Source organism: Colossoma macropomum, unplaced genomic scaffold (genome assembly GCF_904425465.1).
Source record: "Colossoma macropomum unplaced genomic scaffold, Colossoma_macropomum, whole genome shotgun sequence".
NCBI classification, from domain to species: domain Eukaryota; kingdom Metazoa; phylum Chordata; class Actinopteri; order Characiformes; family Serrasalmidae; genus Colossoma; species Colossoma macropomum.
In genome coordinates, this window is record NW_023494794.1 from 20,783,492 (window position 1) to 20,795,794 (window position 12,303).

General features: G+C 40.7%; 1 protein-coding gene across 2 annotated transcripts in view; it reads left to right on the plus strand.

The window, feature by feature from the left end:
- Positions 1-2,337: 2,337 nt before the first annotated feature.
- Positions 2,338-12,303, plus strand: part of fam222ba (family with sequence similarity 222 member Ba) — a 108,410-nt gene continuing 98,444 nt past the window's right edge. Inside the window, exon 1 of one of the 2 annotated variants that reach the window (XM_036580544.1) lies at positions 2,338-2,437. The gene's annotated coding sequence lies outside the window, so the exon portion shown is untranslated. Of the gene's footprint in view, positions 2,438-4,485; positions 4,676-12,303 lie in introns of those variants that run through there. The other variant, XM_036580545.1, reaches the window with a different exon arrangement.

The following is a 12,303-nucleotide window of genomic DNA, read 5'->3' on the forward strand; positions in this document are numbered from 1 at the left end:
TTATCGGCAGCGCTCATTATGGATTTAGCTTCATCAAGGTGCCTTAAAGATTGGAATTCCAGTTTGTGTACAATACTTTATGCTATTACGGGCCTAAACCTTGGACTTTAAAGGACCCACATCATGTAAGACTGAATTTATCTGAATGCTTTTTTGAAATGAAAGAGTAATATGTAAACACTGTTGAATATACCAATCCATACAATTCATATATGGGCTCTAAGTTGCAAAAACAGGACGTTTTGAATTCATTTGCATTTGTGATGTCACTAAAACCAACACATTTACACATATCTGCCTATTTAGTCTACAGCAGTTTAGCCCTGCCCATTTATACTGAAGTTATAAGGAGTGTTTCAGCCCAGTCAACTGTCTGAATAAAGGCACAATACAGACCAAACAATCAGAACAGCATTCATTCACACGTATTAGTCTTAAAAGCATAGTAACAAACACAGAGATAAAGCAGTGATAAAAAAACAAAACTCTATTATATGGGTCTTTTAATATGTATAACATTGGTATGAATATTCTTTAATTTCCAGTGCAAGTCTGTAGCACAAAGTCAATGAGAAGGGGTGTTATATATCCAAAAGCATCCAGAAACCCCTTCTAATTTGTTAATTCAGTTAATTCAAAAGGGCTCTCTGGCCAAAATGAGAAACATACCCATTGCTTCATCAGTTGTGAACATGCCTACTCGCTTCCTACAGTGGTGCCTCCATATGCTGCAAAAAATAGTTTCTTGTCAAGTTATATTATCTTAATTCTAGTCGATATATCTAATATTTCTTATTTTTAGATGGTTGTGCACTTATTATATTATTACTTATCTTATTTCTAGACATTTTTACCTGTTTTTAATAATTCTATTAAGTAAAATGATCTCACTATACTGGCAGATAGTTTAGCTTGTTTCAAGCACATTTCTTGAAACAAGTAAAATTATCTGCCAATCTAGTGAGATAATTTTACTTAATAGAATTACTTAAAACAAGTAAATAATGTTTGGTAATAAGTTAAATTATCTTAACATAAGCTTACAACAATATTACACAACATGATAAATAACATGTTAAATGCTAGTTTTAGGTCAGAATTCCCCTTTAAGGTGCATCTGTTGATGATGCCGGTGTTCAGTTGTGCACGCACAGTTTGTATATTCTTCTTTACCAATAGAATAGGACACTCTGGAGCAGCTGCACATGAGCCTAAGATCACCATACTCAATGCCATACGTCTGCTAGAGGGGCATAAAAACCCTCAGCATTGCTGTGGAGCAGTGGAACTGGGTACCTGACTTCACTAATGCTCTTGTGGCTGAATGCAAACAAATCCTCACAGCAATGTTCCAATATCTAGTTTAAAGCCTTCCCAGAAGAGTAGAGACTGTAAAGAGGGCCATTAAGAGGGTGGCTGTTTGGGGGGACCGGATGGACAGACTCACTCACTTTTAAAGGGGCAACTTTTGCAAAGTGCCACATAAGTAACTGGCCAAGATGTAAAAAACAAAGTCTTTCAAAGTGGTTTGATGTGAAAGGCACCATGAAACGGTTATGAATACACTGTCAGATGCCTGACACATTGTTTTACGATAGTTTTGAGATAAACTTTAAATAAAATTTTTTTTAAATACATTGATGGCGGAAAGGTTCTTGCAGGGCTCAGTAAGGAAAACAATCCCCACAGAAAACATAATATTTTCAGATTTATCACTCTTTTAACACTATAGACATTACATATAAAAGCTCAGAAGACCGGTCACTTTGAATGACAAATAAAATGGTTATATTTGTGTTGCTTCCTATACTCTTGGTTCCTATCGCTGCTACTGTAAAGACGTGTAAGACGTTAAGATTCTCTACTTTGCACCATTTCACATCAAAACACTCATAACTTTGTTTACATCCGAATGACTGAATTTTTCTAAAGTTTTAAAATATTGATTGAATTATCCTTCCTTGCCCTAGATTTCATTGGAAAACGGGTCAGCATGTGTCTACAAACTTTTGGCCATATAGTGTACATCAGTAAGGGAGCTTCAATCACAGTTTACACGAATTTAGCTTCTGGGTTAGCAGAAAAAGCTAACGGTATCAGACTTATCGGGCTTTTATGCGGACATATTATTGAAGATAATTAAAGAAAATGAAGTCAGAAAGGTCAATGAACAGGTACTTTTTGTTCAGGAGACGCCGAGACGCACCTGAAAACATGCAGCGTCTACAATCATGGCTGGTTGTCGCTGTGAGAAACGCCGCAGTGCGCATGCGCTGCAGACAGCAGCAGTGATTCGGCAACGAGAGCAACAACACGGAGGAAAAAAAGACACACGCACGCGCGCACGCACACACACACACACACACACACACACTGCACCTGTATAACAAACCATCACGATGTTTTGAGCCGCGTACGCTGCCGTTGTCCACGGAGAGTGAGTATTGCCTTCGTGTATTATAGTGGCTTTATTATTGTCGCTCTCCAACTATTTTTACCGTTGGGAATCAACAATGGAGTCAGCAGCTCTTTATGCACTATTAACGTTGCTAGAAAGCAGGCGAGTTAGCTTACTAGCTTGCTGACCAGCTAGATTTTAGTGCAGGCTGGGCAAAAAATGTGTGTGGAATGACGAAGCTGAAGTTAGCTCCCTTTTCGCCAGCTTCTTATTGGAATTTTCCGTTCCACCTTAAACGTCGCAGCCGTTACAATGTAACTGCTGCGCCATTTAAGGTAGAACGTAGAATTCCAATAAGAAGCCAACTTCATGCCACTAAATGCACTGTCTATGGACAGTGCATGCTTCTCTGTTCTCGCACAGCCTATCCAACGTGTTCTAATCTTTGAGACGAAGTGTATGTATAGCCTGAAAAGTGGAGTTACAGGCTTATAACTTCATTATTACAGTTACATCCTGCTTGGCAGGTGCATTATAACTACACATTGTTGCAAGATTCTTAGTTACATAATATTCAGTAGAAACTTGCACAACATTATACATTATGTAAGTGCTCTAGGCTGATAGGTGTGTTTAGAGAGGTAGACGCAGTTCAGAGGATTCATGCAAAAGGTGCAATTTTGTTTCTATAAAGCATTTTCTCTCTCTGCAAAATGTTTTTTTTGTGCATGCTATGCTAATAAGACAGTATTTCCAGACGACAGTGTTAATGAAATGGGCTGTTTATCCCAGGGCCTTTAGGCAGGTTGACAGGCACAAGCTGTGCTCAAATAAAGTCACATTTCATTCTCTGAAGAAGAAGAAAGCAAGGAAGAAAAAAAAAACATTCATCGTCATGACCTTTGCTGAATATCAGAGCCGTTGTTTCAAAATGTCACTGGGGATCTGTGTGCCGAGCGCAGTGTTTTGAAGCTGGGCGTTTTGACAGCCGACAGCAGAATAGCTGCTGGGGAAAAAGTTTTTTTTTAGAAGAATACTTGGCTGCTTATGTAAACTGGACCTTAGATTAGGAATTGCTATTAGAATAATGATTATTGTTAGGTTGCATTTGCATCACAGCTGCAGTTTCCAGTTTCTCAGGCAAAAATGTGTCATTATTCTGCAAGCCTGCTAAATATTATTAGCATAGTATGTTATTACATTGTTAGGACTATGTTATTGCTTTTTTATAATTGTGCAAGGCTATGCCATTCCTTAATGTGGGCTAATATATCCGTTACTTCGCTGCCAGTATTATTAATCTAGGACAATGATTCGGAGTCATTATTTCAAGTCTTTGAGTTACGTGCATGGGGCTTCATTTGTGCAGCCCACTGCACAAGTAGTATAGCTGCTAGGTGGGAAGTTTTTAGGAGAGTGGTTGGCTGCCTCCATGAATTATGTCAGCTGTTTGCTTAGCTTAGCAGCTGGACCTTAGATTAGGGATTGGTTTTAGTAGATTAGTGCTTGCAGTTGCATTCTCAGGGTTATAACAGGCTGAAATACGTCAATCTTGCAAGGCTGCAGGATATAACAATTAGAATATTGTTGTTACGTAGTTAGGACGAGGTTATTACCTTGTTATTACTGTGCGAGGCTGTTTCATTCATTATGTAGGCTAGTGGGAACTAAGCTGCTGTGTTGCTAGTGTTTATTAATCTAGGACTCTGCCTCCACGAGTATTTGAAATTCGTGGCTTCGATTGTGCGGCGAGAGCTCTTTTCTATATATTTATATGAAACATCAATGTTGTGTATTTTCACATGTTTTTAACTCTCACGCTGTTTCGAGCGAAACGGGTCGGCAAGGTAACAAAGGGGCTGACGTCATGCACCGCATCCGGCCGCGTGACTTCCACCGCCGAAACCCCGCCCCCGTGCTCTGTGAGAGCGCCGCCCGATTGGCGGAGAGCACGGGTGGGCGCCGCCACCTCCGAGCGCGGTCCAATCGGAGTGCGCGGAGACGAAAACTTCCGCGCTGACGCAGCTCGTGGGCGGGGTTTGGTGTTTGAAGTAGCAGGGCCGGAGTCGCCGCTGCCCGGACCGGAGACGGAGCTGCCTGCCTGCCAGCCTGAGGTGACTTTCTCTCGCTGGACGTGTGGATTTTCTCCCCCCCTTGCTTGAAATTTCTGCTTCTGCTTTGGATTTTAATCATGCCGCTGAGCGACGGGGACCTGTGCTAAATGTACACGTAGAGCCTTTTCGTCGAATGTCCTCCGTCTGCCGTCTGGACCGCGGGGTAAGGCGAGCCTGGGGTTTTGTTGTGGAGCTTTCAAGCAGCCAGCCGTATTGTCTACTCCGGTAGCCCATATGTGGTGCTGTGCGCCGGGCGTTTTTCATCCGTACAGCCGTTTTCCACTCTGTCACATTGATGAATAACGTGCATTACGGTTTGGCCAGAGCACTAATAGCCTAATCGCTTTCATAATTTTTCTCACAAGAATGTAATGTGGGTTATATAGGTTATCACTGCTTATAAAAGTTATATGGGTTAGTGACAGTTGATAATGAATGACGCCGAAACTATGTATAGAAAAAGAAATTGTGTGTGTACATATGTATGCATATAAATGTATAAGTATGTATGTATATATGTATACATATTTGCATATATATATATATATATATATACATGCATACACACACAGAGAGCTGGGCAATATGACAGTATTTATCTTTATGATAAATGACAAAATAATATGTCACAGTATGCTTTTCTAAGCATATTGTGGACATCATCTGTACTTGTTTAATTAACAAGACAGCATATTTAATCCCATTTAACTGGATTTAGTGCAGCACAGTGTGTGAAATTGGATTCATAGTTTTTGGTAGTATCTTTAAAACATGGCACTACTTTGTTTGTTCTAACTTATCAGATATTGAAAATATCATGATACGTATCGTGAAAGCTTCTTAAAGTATTGCGATATTATATTTTATGCCATATCGTCCACCTCTAATACAGAGGCAGTGTTTGGACTCCAGCAGAGCTTTATCATTCTCGTGTAAAGTATTGGTGGCTGTGAATGCCATTCAACATTAAACGAAGCGTGAATTTCAAGCAGGCTGTCGTTTACTTCAGGGCTTTTCTGTTTCTTCAACCTCCCCTCTCCCTCTGACTGTCTCTCTTTAGAGTTTTGCATTGACATTATGTCCTCTTTTCGTGCCCCTGAGCCCTGACAGTTCTTTAAAAGTGGTTTTCTCCGCACAACCGCAGAGTGCTCGTTTGATTTACGCCACATCTTCTACTCATCTTCTGCTCACTGCCATGTTTTTGCTTAGGCTGTCCAAAAACCCAGAGCTTTGGCATTTACTTCACTGTTATTTCTTTCTTAACGTGGTTGCTCAGCCTCCTGTCGCGCCCTACATTTTCCAAAGAGCGGCTAATGAAGTTTCAGGCCGTAGGTCTCCTATTCTCAGCACAATTAGCGAGTCATGTTGACGTCTGGGTGTAATGTTTGGCTTCCCAGTGAAAGGCCATTATGTGATCTGGCAGTTCAGATGGTGGATAGTATATCAGACACATGCTTACTGATAAATCCTTAGCCTTATCTCTCGTTGTATATGTGTGTATTAAGTAGTTATTAAGCTCTTGGTCTGAAGGTGGTCTTCTCTTAAACCTGTTAGGGGCCATATTTGGGGATCAAAAATTCACCTGCTGTCTTTTGCTCCTTTGGAAAGAAGTGGTTTTGGTATTATTGAAGTTTTGGTCTGAATGGAGCCTTTTGGGGTTTGTAATTGAGTACCAGTAACCACCTGTTCTATGTTGCTCTTTTGGAAATAATACATTTTTGTAGTCTTGAAGTCTTGGTCTGAAGGTGGTCTCCTTGTGGACAGATGAGACTATAAGGGGTCATAACTAAGGACTAAAAACTCACCTGCCCTGTGTTGCTCTTTTGCATAGCAGCTGTTTGCAATGACTGGATATGTATTGTAATTTTGATCTAAAGGTTGTCTACACACAAACCTATTGGGAACAAAAATCCACCTGTGTTGCTCTTCTGAAAAGGATTTATAGTATTTCTTGTCTGAATTTAGCCTCTCTTTGTAAAGTGCAACCACAACGCTTCATCCTGCTCTTTTGGTCAGCCACTTAAAAAAATATTGTAGTATTTATTGACATCTTGTCTTTAGGTAGCCTCTTTTTGTACAAGTAAACTGGTTGGACAGCTTCAACTGGGGACTAGTTTGCTTTCTCTGTGTGCAATTTTTAATTTGTAGTAATTATTTATTATTGAAGATCTGTTTGGGACTTTTGAGGATCTTAGATGGGGACCAATAACTCATCTGCTCCATGGTGCTCTTTTGGAAAGGAGCTTTTTTTGATGTCTAATGGTCCATGTTTTTTCTTGGTCCAAAGTAAAATGTAGTTTCCTTTTGGACATTTAAGACATTTGGGATTTGTAATTGAGGACCAATACTCACCTGCTCAGTGCTGCTCTTTTGAAAAACAGTTTTGGTGTGGAGATGGTCTCCTTTTAATATTTATTATTTAATATTTATTTTTAAAAACATTGTCTTTTTTTGACATATTGGTCTGAACCTAGCCTCATTTTGGCCAAGTAAAACAAATAAGAGGATCATAATTGAGAACCACAAACTCACCTGTTCCATGTTCCACTGTTTTTGATTTATAGTATTGAATAAAGCCTTGCTCTGAACATAGTCTCCACTTGTAGAACCAGTCCTGTATGGGACCAAAAAACTCACCTGCTCCAAGTTACTCTTTTGGAAAGAAGCTGTTTTTGATTTCTAATGGTTCATTTTTTTGATTTCTTGATCCAAAGTAGACTCCTTTTGTACCAGGAAGACTATAAGGGTTCATAATTGATGTTCCTTTTGGACATTTAAGACATTTGGGGAATGTAATTGAGGACCAATACTCACCTGCTCATTGTTGCTATTTTGAAAAACAGCGATTTTTGATTTAATTGAAGTTTTGGCTTTCATTTTTTAAAGTTTTTTTTTAACAAGTGTTTTTTTTAACAACACACCGGCTTTTTGCTGCCCTTTTTTTGGAAAGCAACTTAAAAAAAGTCTTATTTTTTGACATGCTGCTTTGAACCTAGCCTCATTTTGGACAAGTAAGATGAATAAGAGGATCATAATGGACCAAAAACTCACCTGTTCCATGTTCCACTGTTTTTGATTTATGGTATTTACTGAAGTCTTGGTCTGAACGTAGTCTCCTCTTGTAGAAACAGACCTGTAAGGGACCAAAAAACTCACCTGCTCCAAGTTACTCTTTTGTAAAGCAGCTTTACTGGATTTGTAGTCATTTGCAGTATTCGTGCGCCTTCGGTGCCACAGTACTGTCAGCGTGTCTGAGTCCTGGAAGTGCCTTCTCCAGAGCAGCCGTTGAGTAACAATGAGATCATTATGGGCCCGGGTGCGGCCCCGCAGAAAGAGCCTCTGTGTTCCGATGGTGCCCAAGCGCGGAGCGCTACAATGCGAAGCAACCTACTAATGCATGCGCTAATTAGCAAGTGCCTTCGTGTCCGCGCGCTGAGGGCTCGTGGCTGAGTTTGTCTTTTAAGTGCTTTATTGTGTTTAATTGACCTGCCTGCTCAGAAGCATAACCAGCCAAAGGGGCAAATAAAGAGAGCGCGGGCTTATTTCTGCGTGTTTGTCATTAATGTTTTTTTTTTTTTCTCCTTTTTTCGGCGAAGCACTCCAAGCTGGCAAAGCACTTCAGTAAATATTAATTAGAGTCTTTGTGCGTTTGTGTGCGTGCCTGCATGTTTGTGTGTGTCTGCGTGGGCAAGGCAGGTTCAGAGCAAAAGGCAGCCGTTAATGTGCATGCATGGCAGAAATCCCAAACCTGTTAATCTGTTCTTTATGAATGCCATAAATGTATCTCGTTCCTGCCGCGGAGCGTTTTTGTATGCCTTGCTGCATTTTACAGCCCTGGCTCTTATGTTTTAAAGTGCGCCAAGGGTACAGCGGGGCGAGACGAAACGGATGGAGCGGGAGCAAATGTGTCAATACTTCTCTGTCTGGGTGATTGTCATTGAACAGATGTTTCCAATCAAGTCTTAAAATAAGTTCTGGCTGAGCGAGGGTGTGCGAGAGAGAGAGGGAGAAAATGAAAGCGCGGCGAACGTGTCAGAGGGCCACGATACTGTGCCGTCGTGTAATTTTATATTCTGGCAGTTGGATCATGACCTCTGACAGCGCAGCTCAGAGACAGGTTGTAAATACAGATAGTAATTGCTTAGAGGGAGAGGGCAAGGGAGATAGAGCAGGAGAAGGAGAGAGAGAGAGGGAGAGTGCAAGGGCAAATTACTTTCAGGCCCATCGCACAAGATAAGTGAATTTGAGACTTTTTAGAGCCGGGAGAGGGATGAGTGGAGCGAGGTCAGAATGGACAGATTACTGGCATGGCTCGGAGGACGCAGGGCAGTTCACGGGTTGATGGCCCCCCGCTTCAGAATCCAGCCTCATTCATCACCAAATTACACCCTGCCAATACAAACAAGCGGCCGCATTCGCATGGAAAAACACGAACGCAATACAAACAGGATGCACAAACAGCCGCTCATGCTCTGGCTAAAAAGTATTGACATGCAGCTAACATGCACACACCCACACTTTCCAAGTAATGAAGAGCAACCTGACCAGCATATCTTCCCAGGGATCTAAATGTGGCTTTACCTAGACCTGTCTGTCGCTTTTGAATGACTGACTGCATGACTGGCGGTTTAATACGTTGTTTACCACAGGGTACACTTTCAAATCCAAGAGGTTTCTGTCATTATGCTGTCGAGCGGGCTGCAGAAGTTGGCCATCGCTGTTTTAGTTTGTGGTAAGTAGGCTTGTCACTTACCTTTATCAGTCCTTTTTATTAATCTACTCATTATTTTGACTAGAGATGGGAAGATTGCCCAGAATCGGGTGATTTCCTAAATATGAAGTCATCCCCTATAGCTTTCTTTTGGCCGATATTGGGAGACAATGACTGATGGCATTTACGTGAACTCAGTAATCATAATCGGATTTCTGCAGTTATCTGATTATTCACCTGGACATGGAGACAGCATACTCTGATTTCTTAGATCGGAGTAGGGTCTAGAAATCCAATAAAGAGAGCTGGATTTTAGCTCAGTCTTACTCTGATTTCTTTCGGATTTCTCAATCTGCGCATGTGCGAAAACAGACGGCGGTACTGGAAATAAGCGAGCAGCGTTGCCACGAGACACAGCAAAACACTCTTGGAGTGATGCTGAAACCAAATACAAGCTTGACGAAATGAGTGATTTAAATATTCTTCATCTTCTAGATGAATGTTCATATTTTCAGGTAAAGTGGCGCCTTGTTTTAAAAAAAAAAAAAAGCTGTGGGATGAAGTTTGAGTTTTACGTTACATTTACGTCACGTCTTCTGTGAGTTTATTGACTGGTTGCAAAGCAGTAATCCAATTACTGTCTGAATCATGTAGACTTGGAATTTCCCATTATCTGATTACTCAAGTGCATATAAACATGTTGATCGTATTACTGACAAAATCTGATTTTCTGCAGGTATCGGGTTATTAAGTGCATGTAAACGCACTCGATGAGGCAAAATACGTGAGACAAATTTTGCTGCATGTGCTGAACGTTTTTGTCAGTCTGGCAGTTTTTTTTTTTTATAATATCTGACTCACACTAAGCCAGTATCATTTACAAAGTCTGAAAAATGAATGTGACTCATGAGGGAAGCTGTTTTAGCGCTATTAACCAGACACAACACTTTAGAGTACATCATTTGACTGAATACACTGAGCATCAGATGCCAGCATAACTAGAGAAGATAGATAATACAACATTGAACAATAAGCTACCAAACTGTGGAGAAAATATTTTATCTTGCTGTTATAATGTAAGTCAGGAAGTGATTAAAGTTTGTGAGATTGCATTACGCCTGTGGCCTACGTTTAAATTTTGTTACAACAATCGTTTAACTTGCTGCTATTTGTGTCTGAAAGTAAAATTGAGGTTAAAAGGCATTTAAAAAAGGTTTAAAAGGTTTAAGGCATAGAAGGAACATTTAAACCATGTTTAGTGTTTTTGCTTGGATAGTTAAGCGTCACACCATCCCGTCCCCACCCCTGTTTGGAATCTGAGTTGGCCAGTCATGCTAAAGGGCAATCGGGATCAGCCTCACAGAGTGCTGATCAGACCATCTCAAATTGTGGCTATTTACTGAGTAATCAAAGTTTTGAAAAATGGCCAAAAAGTAAAAACAAACCATGCAGAGCCTTTCAAAGATTCAAAGTGCTCAACTGGAAAAAATCAACAAGATTAGGGGCTTTAAGAGTATGTGTGCATAACAATATTTTCATCTATATCAACAGGTAATTGCTAAAACGTTATTGACACTGGATAGATGATTAGACTTGACCAGTAGTTCAAACTGATGTTTAATAACTCAGTTATTATACCCAAGAACAGGATAATGTTTAGGGGATGCTGGTCCCTGGTGCTAAAATGTGCATTTTTTCATTTTACTACATTTGCAACCCTCTAGAAATAAATGTTACATTTCTCTGGTCCCCATTAATACATTTTATAAATATGTACATATCAGCATGAGACACATGTATGTGAAAAAATCTTAGCATTGGAATATTGGCGTTGACCTCCTTATTGGTTTGTCCCTTATAAAAACACTGTATGGCAAAAATGCACATAAATGGGCTTGTCCATCAAGGTCCAGTTCTTACAATAGGAGAGAGCAGTAGGAGAATTTAAAATATACATTGTAATCATTAAAATTGCTGACTTAATTCATGATTTGCCCAATGATTGAGGCAAAAGGTACATTTTAATTGATTATTATTTTAAATCTTAGTAATCCTGACAGCGCTGTATGTTGTTTTGGATGAACTGACTGTTTGCCTGGTGGCACACTGTTTACTGTGGGATCTGTTTTCAAATTGAAGAGGTTTCTGTCATGATGCTGTGAAGTTTGACCCCAGAAGGAGGCAGAGGCTGTTTTTGTTGGTAATTTGAAAATCTGGCAGGTCATTTGATAAAATTCAGTGTGAAGAGGTGTCCATAGTTTATGACCCAGATGAACAAACACAACAACACAGTTTTCCCCTCGGACCTTGTTTTGAGTGTTTCTTTCCTCCGAGGGTTATGTAACTTGTTTTATTTTGCTTGACAGGAAACCTTATCGAGGTTACCCCTCCATATTGAATTTCTAGTGTGTGTGTGTGTGTGTGTGTGTGTGTGTGTCTGCATTTGCACAGCTGTTTTTCAGAGTGATTCAAGGGGAGAAGAATGCATGGATGCCTGTCTTTCTCCTTTCTTTGCCTACCTAAGGGAGTCCTCCAGTCAAACGCTTAGCTGTTAGCCCAGGCCACACATGCATATGGCAGTTAAACGTCTCTAGATACATGCAGGCAATAAAACTGTAACTGAGGTTCCACTCATCTTTCATCCCAGTAAGAGCAACATGTATCTCTTCTTTATTACACACACATACAAGCATATGGTCTCCTACTTATACTTTCTCCAAACAGAGAAGAAGAAAGTTATTGAAAGTTTAAAGTCTGTGAATCCTCCAGATGCAGGGTTTGCATTCGCTGGCTTTACGGTGATCCAGGAGCTATGAGAAACCCAGATCGGAGCGGACCAGGGAGGCCAGACGGGCCGTATGGTTTTGCCGCAGTGCTTTGGGCTGGCTTACTGGCCTGGATTGGGCTAACGCAGCTGCTGGCGCACCCTGTTTGGTTTCGGGTTCAGCAGGATCAGTTCATGTTTGTTCTTCCACTGCCCGTATCTGGCTGGATTCGCTCTCTGATGAGACGCACGTGGGGGTGGTGGGCATGTGTCTGAGTGGAGTTTTTTTTAGGATATTTGGGTTCATGTGTGTTTT